Raw genomic sequence first — 17,441 nt, forward strand, 5'->3', positions numbered from 1 at the left:
TAGTCTACCAGGGGACAGGTAGAATGGCTTCTGGAGTAACAGGCTCTATTACAAATGCTATCAATTCTGTGAAACAACAGGTTTCACTGGGTTTTTTTTCCCCCCAGAAATGCATTTGGTTAAAGGACGTGAAATAAAATAATACATATGCAAATACTGCATTTATGAAAAGGAATAAAATATTTTGTCCCAATCACAGGAACTGTATTTTCTAAATGCAATCTTCATGTTTTCTTGCTTTTTATAACCCAGCCAGTTCTGAATATGGTATTACTTTGAATATGGTATTACTTTGAAACTTATCAGAATAAAAAGCACTGTTGAAATGACCTTCTGCTCTTTTCTTGCTCAACGTACAGTTTGTGTTCCACAATTTCCATTTAGTCTGTTTTCCTTAATTAAATAGTTATTCTGCTTTTTGAGAAGCTACAACTTTAATATGTGGCTGTATAAATCTTCAGATAACTAAATGTAATTTATCATTTCCAAGAAACATTTGAATAGGAACAATAGAGATCTCATTTTTTTTTTTAAAGTAATGATGACAAAATTATGAAACTGTATTACTTACTAAAGTTAAGGGCAAGTTTAAATGTGCCTTTGCCTTTCAGATCATTAAATGGTTAATCCTAACAAGCATGGGGGGAGGAAAAGAAATTAACTGAAGTAAGGCCCTTGTGATACAGTGACACTTGCTCTATGCTCTTACAGAGAAAAAACATGATGATAAAACAGCCCAAAGTGGAGTGTTATGAATTTTATTAATGACTAGGAGACAGTGTGCAAAACATCAAAGGTCTGTGGAAAAGATTAATGACCCCGTGTGAGACTGTTTAATTACCTCCAGCTAATTAGATTCTTGACCAAATTTTTAATATCTGCATTCCTTCTACAGCCTAATTGAGATTCCACATTATTTATCAATCTTTCAAAAAGCCCTTAGTGGACTGCTTTTTTAGTTTTTCCCTTTGCACTTTGACTCCATTTATGGTCAATTATTAAATAAATAGCAAAGTAACTATTCACCACAAATTGTATATATGGAACACTTTATGCCTGTTTATTTTGACTAGGAGACTATCATTGGCATCTTTTATACATAATGAAGCACTCCAACTAATAAACTGACTAACTCCACTGTAAACAACGTGGATAATATTTTTGTTATCTGGGCTGTGCTCAGGAACTCCTCATGTGGTTTCTGTAAATTAGCCTTTGCAATAGTCAGTTAATCCTTATTTCAGTTTACCTTGGTTGGGGCCCAGAGACCCATGGAATGTCACCCTACAAACTAGGGAGAACGACTCAATCAATTCTTCGTTCTCTCTCTTTTTTTTTTTCTTTCTTTATTTTTTGGTAAATTTAGATTGTCTTTTAGAGTTCAGAAAGTCTTAATTGTATGACAGTTTTCATTAACAGATATGATGCTGCTCCTTCTGAAATTCTGGAAACCCCAATACAGTTTGTTGGATATAGATACAATATACTATATATTGTATTTTATATATATTCATATCAGATACCATTTCTGAAGGAGAAACATTTGATATAGCACCTTAATGGAAGGAAAGGACACTTTTCTGGACAATCACCAATCATCTAGAAAATGGTGATGCCTTAGACTCCCCTTAACACACACTGAGTAAAACAGGAAGTCCACATGCAGCAGGGGCCAGCTGAATTATCTTTCTCTAGGCAGCAGCTTTAGTGAATGATGCATAAACCTTACCTTTAAATTCATCTATTTTTAATAGGATAAATTCATTAACATGACTGATCAAATATTACTCTATCATCTGTGTACTTAGAGCACCAACAGGGGAAAAAAAGAAAAACTATAGCAACGCAAATGCATTGTTAATGTCAAGCCAGGACACATGAATCTAGCAATGTGATTCTACTGAGGGATTCCAGGTATATTTCATCTCTGATTATAAAGCCTGGAAAACATATTGGGTTTCACAAAGTATAACAAATTCTCAACTATTAGTAATAATCATCTTCTATGTGTTTCTTAGTAGTATTCTTATGTTCATTTAAAATTAAAAAAAAAAAAAAAACTGACATGATATCTAAAGTCACTTCCAAATCTCAGGTTATGTGATTCAAAAAGATTCTCACATCTCTACAGCTCAGATACTTTCTTCCAGTGTAGAAGCAAGTTTCTCACCAATGGCCAGAATCTAGGATCCCTATAAATAGCTTCACCTTAGGCCTGCCTTATACTCATACACAAGATTCACAGTTAGCTTAGATTATTATTCATAATAATAAAAGGTGCACCAGCTGTCTATGAAATCTCACTGAAGTGAAAACCGAAGCGAAGTCTGCTATGCTCCCTAGGGAGACAGAGCCCAAAGACAGTGGTGAAATTTGGAGAAGTCCAAGGAGGATGAACACATGACCAAATCAAGGTGGGGCAGAGATCATCTCCCCATTCCATCTGAGACAGCTGGAAGATCTGAGACCAGATACAGACCCACGAATGAACAGAGAGAAAGTCAAAAATTTACATTAGTTAGGTCTCTGAACTCTTAGACACGCCATTCCCAAGTCATGGATACCTGGATTTTGACATAGAAACTTCTGGCAAAAGGTAAACAAACAAAAGTATTATTAATGGTAAAAATGACTATGGGAGAGACAAAAACCTTAGCCTTTATCAGTCATTTGCACCCATGTGAAAGTGAAATTTCCAGATTCTTTCCCCAGAGAAAGTTTCAATGAGAAGGGAGGCAGCATGAGGAGATTGAGAACCTAGATTCAAAACATGGGAAGGCGGGCAAGAGAGAAATCACAAGATGCACCAGAGTAAACCTTGATTTCTTTATTACTCTAAGACTGACCCAAGGACTTCCTCACAGCAGTCTCTGGGATCCTGTCATGGCAGAGGGAAGGGGTATAACCGTACCATGCCACAAGCCACTCCCTTAGTTTTAAACATACGGATCAGATAATCAAGTCAGGACCTTCCAGGAGGTTTTAGACCAATAAAGAAACTGCAAGCACCACATTCTTAGTTTTGGCCTTAGCTAATAGCATTCTTTCACTCTGTTAGTCCACACATTCACCCATTTACCCATTGTCTTAAACAAGCAAGTTGCGAGTATCAGCTATGTATGTGACGCACGGAATGATTAATCAACCCCGGTTTCTGTCTTCCAGGAGTCTGCAATCTACAGAAGTCACAGAAATTCTTAACTACACTTTTGTCACTGGATTCCCACTGAAGATTGAGGCTGACATTCATCTGCTTCTAAAATCAAGGCAAAAGGCACCTGGTCAGCAACAAAATTTAAATGATTTTGACATGACAATGAAGATAAAGGTCCCCTTTCCTTAATCCTACATCCATCTTGAAAAAGCCCATGGAGGACTTCATGACTAAAGCAGAGAACTCATCTAAGCCAACTTCCAGATCATTATGGGAATCCCTTTACAGCATCCTTCTTCATAGGTTTTCCTTTTAGAGCGTTCCCTCGTAAGAGTCAGGCCACTTCAGGCTACATTGTAACACATCGTTAGCTGTAATGCTGCCATTTGTGCTTATTTACTGTGTAGCAATTATTTAAGCAAACACTAAATTTCTTCATATAATTGTTGTAATTATAAATTCTTACAATTATGTTCTCAAAAACTGAAGGACTAATCTGGGAATAATTTCTCACTGTTAGTTTTCTAGCTGACATGCTTTTGCTCCACACTAAGTCACTCAATAATTTGTTGAAAATACCAGTAGACTTTGGTGAGAAATAGGGGAAAATTCTTAACAAGAAGACTTCTTTTTTTCTACAATTTAGTGCAAATTATAAAAGGTAAACTTATTAATGAGGCCATCTAAGTATGAAATTTCAGGGAAACAAGTATTCTTATGAACTTTGGTATAAAATTTGTATTGAGTAATTGCTTAATATAAAAACAAGAGTCTAAAAATTTCTATGTCCTTTGGTCCAATGTTTCCCATTGGTAAAATTCAGTGATAATAAAATTCAATTATAATAATATGAAGAGGGAGGAGGAGGAGAAAAAGAAGCAAAGGAAGACAAGATAAAGCACAGATACTCAAACTGAGAGCAAAATTACAAAGATGAAAGTGTTTATTTCTAAATAGTGCAATGATCTATTATAAAGTTAAGTTAAAAGAAAATATAAAAATTTTACATAATGATGAGAAATTATTCTAGCTATAATTATAAGTTTAAAAAATGTACATACAAGCTTATAAGTAACCATGATTCAATATGTTAAAAATACAGATAGAATATACTCACCTAGAAGTCTGTATATTTTGTTTATTTTTAAGGGAAAAAGGGTTTCAAAAAGATATGTAAAAATAGATCACCTCTTTAGAAATACTTAAATATAAGTTGCTATCTTGTTATCTACTTTTAATTTATGGGAAAATTCTGTAAGACTATACAAGGTATTAACATTTATTAGTTCAAAAATTAAAATGTTTAGTAACATAGAAATATTTAATTTTTTATCGTAAGTTTTTATAATAATTGAAATGTTTACAATAAATATTTTGTATCCATAAAATTCATATTTATAAATAAATTAAAACTCACAAAAGCTGGGAAAGATAAACATAAGTGTTATAATAATTTCTTTGTCTATTTTTTGCATTTGCCAAATTGTCTAATATATCCATGTATTATTTTATAATAATAAAAATATAAAATAAATTTTAATTAGGATGAAATTATCCAAGTAAACATGTCAACTGGATTTATGAATTGAAATTTAACTTCAGCTAAAATGCAGAAAAACTTTCCAAGAAATAAAGCACATATCCACTAATATCTAAAATATAACACTAACATAAAATAAGGATTTTTTTTCTGATAGTATTATGTATTACTTTAAAATTTTTCTTACCATTAAGTTTTGCACTACTAAAATGTCAAATGTGGAATGATGAATTTATGCACACATGAAGCAATCAGACAATTTTAGATCCTTCTTTTTCAAGACTTGCTAGAACTGACAACACATTGAATATAAATTACTCGTAAAATATAGTGTATTTAGTTTAAAATTGCTCTTGATCATGCCTATTCAACTTATCAATTATTCCTCTATTTTCCCTTAGATACATAAAACAATAAAAATGCACCCTTGTAACAAAGGAGATGTTGAGTGTAGATCACTGATATTGCTGACATTAGTATTTAAAGAATTCAAAGGAAGATATGTGTGTGCATGGGAGTGTGTAATATGCCAGGTTTTCACTGGTTGTTACATTACATGGAACAAATATTCAATTCTATGAATAGAAAGAACACAAAACCTTGATCAATAAACTTGATAGAATGCTTGTCAGTTATTTTATACTATTTGTTCTCCAGTTTGAGTAATTGTTACTACCTGTAGCCTACACCATTAACCTCTCAACCTCAGTAAACTGAGATTTCCTAGCAAAAAACCACACTACTGAAAGGAAGCCACATTTCCAATAGGAGAGAGAGCAGCTTGTTAATCAAGAGAGTCTGTGCCACACTGAATTTGAGAGTTCATGAAAAATTGGGTTGGCGTTTCATATTTTCTTTCAAAAACAGCTCCTTATAACTCCTCAATAGGCTCTCCTTATCCCCAGCCATGAAAAACAGCAGTGTTTCCAACTTTTCACCTTTCAACCAATGCGTCCCTGTAGTATTCACAGTACTAATGAAAGGGATTCTTGACAATGTCACAGCGGACCACCCCAGAAGTGGAGTCCTGCCAATGTAAACCATTATTACAGTACTGACCGCTCATCTCTCGCTGTGAGGTCATTCAGAAACTTCCCCTGCTTCCCGAGTGCTCACGCTGTCTCTAAAGAGTGACATCCTCCCTTGAACCACAGACACTGAGTCAAGCCCCCTGCTACTGATTCCCATCCAGATCACTATGGACAACATCCACACTTTGATGCTACTGAATGGACTTTCTTTCTTTGGGGGCAGAATCAAAGAACATTCAAAGAAAAAACAACTTGGTGATGACAAAGAAATGTCCACAAGCTGGTGCAGTCTTTGCTTTGGAATTTTCCTCACATCCCAAGCTTCTAACAAGCAATGAAGTTCCTTGAGCATAATCATTCAATAATAAAAGCACCAAATAATAAGAGTGATGTTTTTGCCAGAATCACATTTAACTTCTGAGTATGAAAATGATTTGGATACAAATTTAGTCCACAGTTACTGACATGTGAGAATTTAAATGATATGGATTATGGGACATGGGGACTATTAGTCTCTCTTAAATTTCGGTGGCCTGTCACACACAATCTGTGTGGAGTGCACAGAAAGTTTAGGTTGCTATATTTTAGAAATTGCAGTGCAAGGATAAGGAAACATGGATAAGCATTCAGTGTTGCTAAGAAACAACTTGTCCAATATTTTTTTCCCTAAAACAACTACCAAGTATGAGATATTTTCATATACATCACCAGGACATGCCAGGTTGCCCTTATAGAGTCAAAGAAAAATGCACCCTTTGTCTTTAATACAAGTGCCTTTCCCCTTTGCCAGGTTGGAGAACTTAGTTCCCCCATCCCGGTATTACACCTTTGCCTCTTAATTTCTTGCTTTTACTAATTGATAGTACAATGCCAAGAATGAAGGGTGGGTTGTCTGTTCTACTCATCTGCCAAGAGATCACAACCTGATTTAGGCTCCGCAGCCCCCTGTATTCTGTCTGTAGTGCATAACCATCATGGCACTGGATGGGAAGATTCACTTAAGGATATATCATCAGGAGAAGAGAAACATTTTGTCCTTGCTCTCATGGAAATAATGATAGACAAAGTGGAAAATGTAAAAAGATAACTCAAATATGATGGGAAAGGTGTTGATATAAATTATGAAAAATTATTTCTGATAAAATTAGAGAACAATTTACATGGGAACTGACACATAAAAAGGGCTTTTAATGAATAAGTAAGAGTTTTCCAGTGGAGGACTTGGAAGGGGATTATTTCAGTGTGGAAAGATGAGACCACAGCACCTGCTAATGGACAAAGCCACAGAGACAAAGCCAGGCGGGCTTTGGTTGGAAGTTAAGCAGTAATGTGCTGGGGAATGTTTAACACCCAGCTCTTTGGAAACAAAGGAAAAATATGTTGTCAGTGAGTAAGAAATTGGGAAAAGACACACACCATTCGCTGTTCTGAGCCAGTAAGAGCCAGCTCCAGCACACAGCTGAAGCTGAGTGATACAGTAGGTCCTCAATCTTATATGGAACATAGAAACCTAATTAAGCATTTATGAAAATACTTAATTTCACCAAGTGATAAACCTAAATTTTTAGCTTTTTTTTTTTCCTGGCAGAAGGGAGTCTCCTTCAAGCATCAAAGTCTGTTTAGTCACTTTTGACAACTGTGCTTGTATTTAATAATATTTCTACTCATCTCTGGACTGAAGGAAAGATAATCAAGACTGTTAAAATTTTATGTTAGGTAAGAATCACCAGGACCCTCACTGAGGTCAAAAGATTACAATGCAGGACTGAAAAACTGATTCCTGACGGCTGTTGCAAGGCCAAGCCTTATTTCCAGATTCAGGACCATGATTTGAGGGGTTAAGATGCCCGTGAATATGAATCCCCTGATGGGCAGAGTTACAATATAGGGGTACAAGTATCCTAAACAAGTATGTTAGTTTTTCTGTTTAAGCTACAAAAATATTAGCTGTTTCTTTCAGGTTAGCAAGAAGCAAAAGCAACAACAAAAATGTCTGCTATTATTTTATTAATAGAAAAGAAAAAGCTAGTGAATAATGATGGCTTATTTAAGTAAATTGCTCATCTCATTAATGCAGGAGCCCCAAGCAAAAATCTTCATAGTGTCTAGCAGGTCCTAGAAATGGATGCAGCAGGGCCAAGTGAAATACAGCAGACAGAAAACAGAATATCCGGGGCTGTGATGGACGGGACAAGGAGCAGCCACCATTCATGCGGTGTGTCATGGAAGAGAGGCCCCTTTAAGAAAAACTGGGATTTCACGTAAAATTTCCTGATTCTTAAAGGTTGGCAAGTAATTCGTATTTCAAACACACTGTGTGGGCCAAACAAAACATGTCAGCGGGCAAGATTTTGCCTGTTAGCCACCAACTCAAGACCTCTGCTTTCATTCATTCTAAACAGTGCAATGTGGTTTGTATTATGTGGTATTGGCAGGCAGGTAGGATGTGGGGCTAACGTGCCTGGATTTATTTTACTTATTAATTACTTTATATCCTGCCTTGTTCCCAGATGTATTTGAAATAGTTATTTTAAAAATCATACAATAATATGATAAAGTAATTGAGATGAATGGAGAAAGGTCTAAAATCAGAAGAATCCCAGGGAGAGGTAATAGAAAGCAACAAAGGACATAAAGTGAAATAAAATTACTTAAGATGAGATAACAATGCTTCGTTGGGCTTCACAGCAGCCAAAGTAAAGAGTGAAAAAAAAATTCTCATAAAATTTATTTCTGTCACGTGTGAGGTAAACTATGCTAGATAAGGGAGAGAAATGAGGCTTTCTTTACAAAGGCTGAGGTCAGAGAAAATTTTCTGCAAGGGCCTTTATATTTCCCAGCAATGAAAGAAGCTTTCTCCTCACACAGACGGTCTGGTCGCCACCTCACGTCCAGTAACCGATGGCAGTGAAAGCAGACTACTCTAGAAGCACAAGATTAACACACAGTTTTCAGGGGCCTTGGTCAAAAATACTGTCTCCTCCTTCATGTCCGTATACACACTTGCACAGAGGAAGAAGCTTCTCCTGCCCCACTGATAGAGTCACCCATCCCTAAGATCAGCAAACTTTGTGGCCAAAACTTTAGTTCAAACCAGGACAGATCTCAAAATTAAATTGCATTTAGTATTTATTTAACATCCACAATATGTCAAATGTGGTGCTAGATACTCGGTAATTTACAAAGATGAATAAAAAAGTAAAAAAAAAAAAAGTAACCTGCTTTTAATGAACTTCCCTTCTAGTAAAGGAAACACACATTTTCAAATAACTATAAGATGCTGTGCTGAGTCGTATTAAAAAAATATACAAAGCACAGAGGCAACGGGAAGGAGAACATTGGAGGTATGAGCAAAGGCTCCCAAGAACAGATACAGAGGGCCCTTCCATGTAATTCTGAACGATGATTAGAAGACTGCAGGTATCTCTGGGGAAGGGCAAGAGACCGTCCTGAGAAATGCAGAAGTACTTTATCTCTAGCCCAGAGGGACTTCCACACGTCTCTCTCTGAGGTGTCCACATCACAGGAAGTACCTCGTCCTCAGTTACGTTCACAGCACTGCACTTAACAATATATTCTTTTTTTTTTTTTAAGATTTTTTTGGGGGTAATTTAGGTTTTCTTTCCTTCTTTTCTTCATTCGTTCATTTTTTTTAACACAGGTACTGGGGATTGAACCCAGGACCTCATGCATGCTAAGTATGCACTCTACCACTGAGCAATACCCTCCCTCTTGAACAGTATATTCTGAGCCCTGCTGTTCATTACTCTCACTGTGTCCATATGACTCACTGCTACTGCTCCACATTTTAGAGTTCTGTTCATTCCAACCAGCTGTCAAACCTCTAGTATGTGTGTGTGTATGTGTATTTCACATATACATGTACGAAAATTGGTATTTTCTATTCTGGTTCCCATATCCTATCCACGATGGCTTCAAGTTACCTGGCATATGTAGCAGCCATATCGTATCAGTCCAATACTTTGGAAACTCAGATCAGTTCTAACTATCAATTCGTTACTGCCTTTTGGTCAGATTTCTTGGCTATTTTGATCGGACTCACTGACTCTCTTTTGTTCTCTTTTTACATCTTTAGTTGTTGAGCACTTTTTTCCCTTACTGATTATGCCATCCCTTCTTTATGGTTAAGCAAGCTCTCTTTACTTCCTTAAAAAGCCCCTAACTTCATGAAAATCCTATTACTTCTTTGCAAATCCTTTTACTTGCCCAGTGTAATAGATGTTACTCCTCCTTGGGAAACACTGCATCTGTTTCTCAGAGAGTCTTACAGTTTAACTGAACTATGACTCTCTAAAATAGCAATGATTCCAAGCATTCTACCTATTGTTTTAATACATCTAGTCTCCCCAGTCTCACCTCTGTAGTACAAACTCTACTTATGGAAGTTGGTCTTAAGAAGAAAAGATATTTTAAGTATAGCACTCAATTACATTTTAGCTCCACATCCTGAGACAGGGAAATTACATATAGCAGAAGAGTATTAGGGATACTTCTATGATTATCTATATATATTAGATTCTCTGTATATACATATTCAAATCCATGGAGGAGGAAAAAGAATCAGAAGACAACAGCAGACACGTATTAGAACACCAGATAGACAAGTAAATTCAGCGTTTCAGGGTGTCCCTCAATGTTGAAAGGAAAATAAAAAGACAACCCTGAAAGCACAAGTTCAGTCCTATGACTTCCATTTCTGAGGAACCAAGGTGGTTTGCATTCTAAACTTTGGTTATGTACTCTGCTCTCAGTAAGAGGCACAAGGCCTCACAGGTAGGTGTTTTTGGACATGAAGAAGCAGAACCTTGTAGGAACTGGTATATATCAAGTTTCTTCAGGGTCAGAGATCTAAACTTAACAGCAGTATCTTGCCTCAAACCCAGAACTTACACAGAAGCGTCACACTCTAGTGAGTAATACTACAGATTCATCAGGTTTCGCATCTCTTGGTTTGGATTTGTGCTCCTTATACATTGTCTCTAGCTGTCCAGGAGAGCGCTATGTAACTCTCTCCTAGAAAAATAAACTCCAAAGAAGAAGAAAATTTCAAAGAGGAGGCAGGTTGCCAGAAACATCAGGAGGGAAGTGGTTGACTTCTCCTACCTCAAAAGGAGAGATCAGAAAAGGAAGAATCAAGGAGCAAGGAACTGTAAGAGACTATAAAACCCTTCACAAGTATAGAGGAAGAAGATTCCTTACCGAGTGTTGGATAATACAACAGTGGAGAATGTGAAAAGAATTCAGGCAATAGTAGGAGTCCAGTACCCTTCAACAGCTATTTCACTTTTACTAAGAATTCATTCTCACTCCCATTACAGAATCAGTTATTTCCATCAAGGTCAACGTCAGACATTTCAGCACAGAGCAGGCACCCAAGAGAAGTGGGTGCTTCTACTCTCCATGGTTGTTAATAGGTCAGCCTCAGATCTAAATCTGCACCCTGTTGGTGAGGAAGTACACACACCAGCGCTACTGCTCCAGTAACTTCCAAACGGGAGTGAGAATAGAAAAAAATGCAGAGTCAGAGTTAGCAGAGACACGGAGGAGTGTTTTATTGACCTGGGACTTTGCATTTATTTTTTAAAAACTGGTTATTATGTCTCTGAGAACATCTTGGGTCTTTACTTAATAACGGAGTTGGCAAAGCTGTAGTTAGAGAAACAAAAAGAAATAAACTTAGTTTTCCTTTTAACATACAATTATTGTCCTGTTAAATGTAAATTCAATCCCAATTTGAGACATGTAATTTCAATTGTGACCAAAAATATTACAAGCATGCAGACTACTCCTAGTTAAATCAGGTGGCTTTACTTTAATGAAAGGAGAATTTGGAGGCGACACCAACTGCAGTGACAAGCCGATGACTTGCTTTTCACAATCAACGTATCATCAGCTTTTGGACCCCAGAAAGAGGGTAATTTTTTAAAAATAAACTTTGAAAATTAAAGACTAGGTATACATAACATAGTCCACCCCCAAGTTTCTTTCTTTTTTTAAGTGCTATTTGAAATAGACCTAGACTAAACAAATTAAAATGTGCAAAAACACACCTGGTCCTTATCTGACCAACAGCTAAACCTTGGTATAAGAGCTACATAAACTTATCAGCTGCTTCCTTTGCTCAGTTAGTATTGTCTTCTGGGTTTATTTTTTAAGACTTGGGTCTGCATGCTAAGCACTTAAACGTTTAAGGCTTTGTTCAACTTTATGGAATAAAATATAAATTGTTGACTAAATCAGGGTATGGAGAGAAGAGCTAAATTCTCTTACTTTTAATATTTCTCTTTGATATCTGCTCTTCTGGACAGAAATTTCAAGCAACAGTTTCCAGCAAACATATGGGGAAACCCACTGGAAATATTGTAAGGTAAATTCATAATGGCAGATGCTGGCGTGTCTGAATGTTGTTTATGCTGAAGAATCCTGCATCCTTCATGTTTTGAAATTATTCTGTTGTAACCATTTTCAAATTCGTTTAGTTTGGCAATGTATTCTCCTCTCTAAAGGTGTCTGCATTTATTTGACTACAGAAAATATTTACTTTAGTAAAGGGCAGCTTAACCTTTGTTTAAATTTGAGGTGAGTTAAAGGTCACTGTAATTATTTGCTGCATTATTTGTGTCAGATTTGAATTACTATGAATACGGCACATGCACTGCCCTTTATTATGAAATAAGCTAAAAGAAACTCAACTTCTGCATCCAGCCAGCATATTTTATGGAACCAATCAGTGTTGCAGAACATTTTCAAGGTTCTCTCCCGGACTGTGATTGACTGAAAGTGCTTGAGGTTAAGGTCCTTTCCCAGAGGGAGGGAAGGAGGCGATTTAACATGGCAGCTCCCCCCCCCCACCCCCGCCCAGCTATGTTTTTGATGGCTGGCAGCCAGAACGTGGACAGAGTGGGGTTCAAGGCTATTAGTGAAACACTGCTTGCAGTCACATTGGAAAAAATATATAGACAGGGGACCAGAAGGGTGGAAGTGCTGAGCCAAGGATGATTTCAGAACAGATACACAGGAATCCTCAGGTTTTCACTGAGGGAAAATTCAAACTTAAGACATGAATACTGGGATACAAAAATGTCAGTGGAAAATAAGGAGAAAATGAGGGAAAAGTTTTAAACTCAAATAGATTAGGGTGTAAAAGTAGATGAACCTTCATTCTTGGTCTTTATCCTTTAATTATGGAGAGAAAATAATGGAACATAATATGTTGACTCCACCTTTAAACACACAGACACGCACACGTGCGCACATGTCAACTAAAGATATTTATGAATGATTCTGGTGACAAAGAAATATCAAAGTTCAAATAGCAACAGAACTGCTAATAATGTGGGGTTTGTCTACTTGGAAGAATGATGATGGGATAGAAATGGACAGCATATTCAATATAGCGGGAAACAATGGGATTTATACTTCCAAATTAATTAGATGTTGCAAGTAAAGAGTATCCTTATTTTCTTCATATAAAGGTAATATGACCCTTTGGTTGTGTGTTCTAAGAAGACTGATACCAAAAAGGTATCATAAAAGTTACACAGGAAGAGCCTGGAACATAGTAAGCATTCAATAAATATTAACTATTACTTATTTTCACTATCACTATCATTATTATTACTCAAATACTTAAGACAAAATGCATGCCTGTAGCAAACAAACTTTTGGCACAAGCGAAAGTGAAGGTAGGACTGAAGTCAACTTCATATAGCTAGAGTAAAGGTATGAAGTTCAATATTGATAAGGTACGGTAAAAAGTGTCTGTCTGGATATGGCGAGAACACACCTACATAATTAACAGTATGACCACAAAAAATGGAGGTAATAGGGTCAGAGCAGGAAGAAAGAATTCCAAATTTACAAAAGCATCTGCAGATATTGGTAATAATGATAATGATTATGGCCCAATAGCTAGCTAGGATCTTGTTTCACTTCCAGGACAGATACTCTGTACTCTGTTATAGCCAAAATTTCCACCTTTTTGATTCTTCGTCTACCACTTCTTACCACAGTAAATAAATTCTGTAAAAAGTAAGCTGTCATTAGTAGTTCATGTGGCTTTCAAAGCAACTATTTTGAGTTTTTTTTTTACATAACATAACTTGCATACCATAATATTCACTAAGTGTATATATACTTCAATGATTTTTCATAAATTTACAGGGCTGTACAACCACCCCATCAATCAAAACGTTTTTGTGGCTTTATTGAGAAGCAATCCACTTACTACATAATTTGTTCACTTAAATGGATTATTAAATAAATTATCACTCACTTAAATGTTATAATTTAATGGTTTTTAGTATATTCATTTAGAAAGTGTGGCGCTATCAGGAAAATCTAATTTTTAAAATATTTTCTTCATCTCAAAAAGAAGCGGTATACCTATTAGCAGTTACTCCCCATTCTCCCAATTTCCTGTTTCCCTATTCCTAGGTAACTACTACTATGCCTTCTGTCTTATAGATTTGACAGTTATGGACATTTCATTATATATAGAATCATATACATATAATACATAGTCTGTGTATTCTCTGTGACTGGCTTCTTTCATTTAGTAAGTTTTTAAGATTCATTCATATAGCTCTTTATCAGTACTCCATCCCTTTTTCATCTCCAAGTAATATTTCATTGGATTAATTAATTAATCACATTTTATCTATTCATCAGTTAATGAAAATTTGGGTTGTGCACACTTTTGGCCACTAACAATACTGCAGCTATGAACATTTAAGTGTAAAATTTTGTGTGAACATATGGTTTCATTTTTATTGTGTAGATACCCGGGAGTGGAACTGCTAGGTCATAAGCCTAATCTGTTTTTAACATTTTAAGAAAGAATCAAATTGTTTTCCATAGCATTTACACCATTTTACATTTCTATGAGCAGTATATAAGACTTCCAGTTTCTCCCTGTCAATACTTGTTTATGTTTTTTTTTACTTTTTTAATAATAGTGGGTGTGACGTGGTATCTCTCTGTAGTCTTGATGTGCATTTCCCCAATGATCTATGATGTTGAACTTTTTTTTTTATGTGCTTATCAGCCATTTGTATATCTTCTTTGGAGAAATCCATCCCTTTGCCCATTTTTAAATTGGATTGTTTGTCTTTTTACTGTTGAGTTTGTATATTTTCTATACTAGACACTTTTCAGATACACAATTTGCCAATATTTTCTCTCATTCTATAGGTTGTCCTTTCACTTTCTAATAGTGTCATATGATGCAAAAAAGTTTTTAATTTTCAAGAATTCACCTATTTTTCTTTTGTTGCTTGTGCTTTTGGTGTCATATCTGAAGGAACCATTGCCTGATCCAAGGTCATGAAAACTTACACTTGTGTTTCCTTCTTTAACTTGTATCCTCTTAGCTCTTACTTTTGAGGTCTGTGATCCATTTGGGGTTAACTTTTGCATGGTGAGCAAGAAGTCCAACTTCATTCTTTTGCATGTTTGGTTGGTCCAGCATCATTTGTTGAAAATATTATCCCCCCAACACAATAAACTGCCTTGGCATCTATGTTGAAAATTAATTGACAATAAATGTAACCATTAATTTCTGGATTTTCAACTCTGTGTCATGAATCTGTATGTCCATCTTTAATGACAGTACCAGATTACTTGGATAACTACAGACTGTAGTTAAGTTTTGAAACTAGAAAGTGTGAATCTTCAACATTATTCTTATTTTTCAAGATTGTTTTTACTGTGCTGAGTACATTGAATTTCCATGTGAATTTTAAGAGTAAATTATCAATTATCAATTCCATGTGAATTTTAAGAGGTAAATAGATAGCTAGGATTTTGAGAGGGATTGCATTGAATCTTTTATTTCAATTTTAGATTTACTGCCATCTTACCAATACTGATTCTTCCAATCCATGAACATGGACTGTGTTTCAATTTATTTAAATCTTTAATTTCCTTCTTTATTTGTAGTTTTCACAGTATGTTTGTACCTTTTTTTTTTTTGCAAAATATGAGGTTAAAATTACTATTTTTTCTTTTTGATGCTATTCTAAATAATATCTTCTTAATTTTATTTTTGAATTGTACATTGCCAGTGTATAAAATTAAATTTTGTATATTGATCCTAAACTTTGCAATTGGGCTGAACATGTTTATTAGTTCTAAAAGATATTTTAATGGATTCTCTAAAATTTTCCATCTACAAATTATGTGAAATGCAAGGTGAGATAGCTTTACTTCTTCCTTTTCAATCTGGATAGCTTTTATTTCATTTGATTGCCTATTTGGTTTGATTAGAACCACTATTACAATATTGAATATAGAAATGATGAGAGTGAACATCCTAGTTTGTTCTTCACTTGGGAGGCAAAGTGTTTAGTCTTTTATTATTAATTATGATATTATCTATGGATTTTTTGTAGATGCCCTTTATCAGTTAAAGTTTCCTTCTCCCAGTTTAACTGTTTTTATATTCAAATAGTGTTAGGTTCTGTCAAATGCTCTCTATCTATTCATATAATCATGTGATTTTTGTCCTTTAGCTAATAATTTGTATTGCATTGACTAATTTTCATGTTGATCCATCTTGCATTCCTGGATAAATCCCTTTTGATTAAGATGCGTAGTCCTTTTTTGTAGCTAGATTTGGTTTGCTAGAATTTTGTTGAGCAATTTTTGAGTCTAGAGTCAAAAGAGATATTAGTCTGTAGTTTTCTTGCCACGTTTCTGTTTTTGACATCAGAGTAACAGTGACCTCACTGAATGAGTTAAGATGTGTCCCTTCTTCTATTTTTTTGGAAGAGTTTGTAACAAAATTATTAATTGTTCTTCAAATACTTGGTAGAATCCACCATCAACCTGGGCTTTTTTGTTTGAAATTGTTCAGAATCACTAATTCAATCTCTACTTCCTACATCTCTGTACCTGTTTTTATTTCTTACTGAGCCTATTTCAGTAGTTTGCACCTTTTTATAAATTTGTCCTTTTCATTAAATTGTCACTAATGATGATGTCTCCAATTTCATTCCTGATTTTAGGAATTTAAGTCCTCTCTCTCCCTCTCCTTTTTTTTTTTTTTTTTTTTGGTCTGCCTAGATTAAGATTTGTTAATTTTATGAATCTTCTTAAATAATCAACTTTTGGACTTTATTTTTTTAATGTATCCTTTATTTTATTAATTATCTCATCTGAGTTTGGTTTAGTGTGTTGCTCTAAGCTAATAGCATTCTCTTAATTACTTACCTCCATACTCTGTGTTATTTTTTAGGCCTGATCTTTCTCACACTTTGCTCAAAATACAGTTGTTTCAGGTAGAGTTTCAAAGTTCTCTGTTCTTATAGTCTGCCTTCTCCCTGCACAAAACCTCTATGCCACTGGTCTGGACCTGGGGTCATGGAAAGTGTCCCATTTGAGTTCCAGTAACACTGTCGCTCCATCAGCTGGCCACTGGTCTGAGTTTGGAGGTTGAAGGCAGCCTCTTGTCTTCTCAACATGCTTCTCCAAGCACTGAACTTCTGTATTGCAAGCATGCTGGGCTAAAGGCAATGAGAGCCATATATTCTCAGCGTGTTGCACCTGGTAGACTTTGTGCCCTTCAAATTGGAGCTGAGTAAAGAGCTGTAGACCTCTCAGCTGCTCTTACCCGGAATAAAGGCTCTGGAACCAGGAACTGGGAGGATGAGAAATGCTGTTGTCCTGTTCTTCCTGGGGATATATCATAGCTCTT

At 35.5% G+C, this 17,441-nt stretch overlaps 1 long non-coding RNA gene across 1 annotated transcript in view; it reads left to right on the top strand.

Moving 5' to 3' along the window:
• LOC116663615 overlaps positions 1–4,561 on the top strand; it is a 108,200-nt gene extending 103,639 nt beyond the window's left edge. The window contains exon 3 of the long non-coding RNA XR_004319842.1: positions 3,166–4,561. This is a non-coding gene — a long non-coding RNA (uncharacterized LOC116663615). The remainder of the gene's footprint in view (positions 1–3,165) is intronic.
• The last annotated feature ends 12,880 nt before the right edge of the window (positions 4,562–17,441 follow it).

Source organism: Camelus ferus, chromosome 5 (assembly GCF_009834535.1).
Source record: "Camelus ferus isolate YT-003-E chromosome 5, BCGSAC_Cfer_1.0, whole genome shotgun sequence".
NCBI lineage: Eukaryota > Metazoa > Chordata > Mammalia > Artiodactyla > Camelidae > Camelus > Camelus ferus.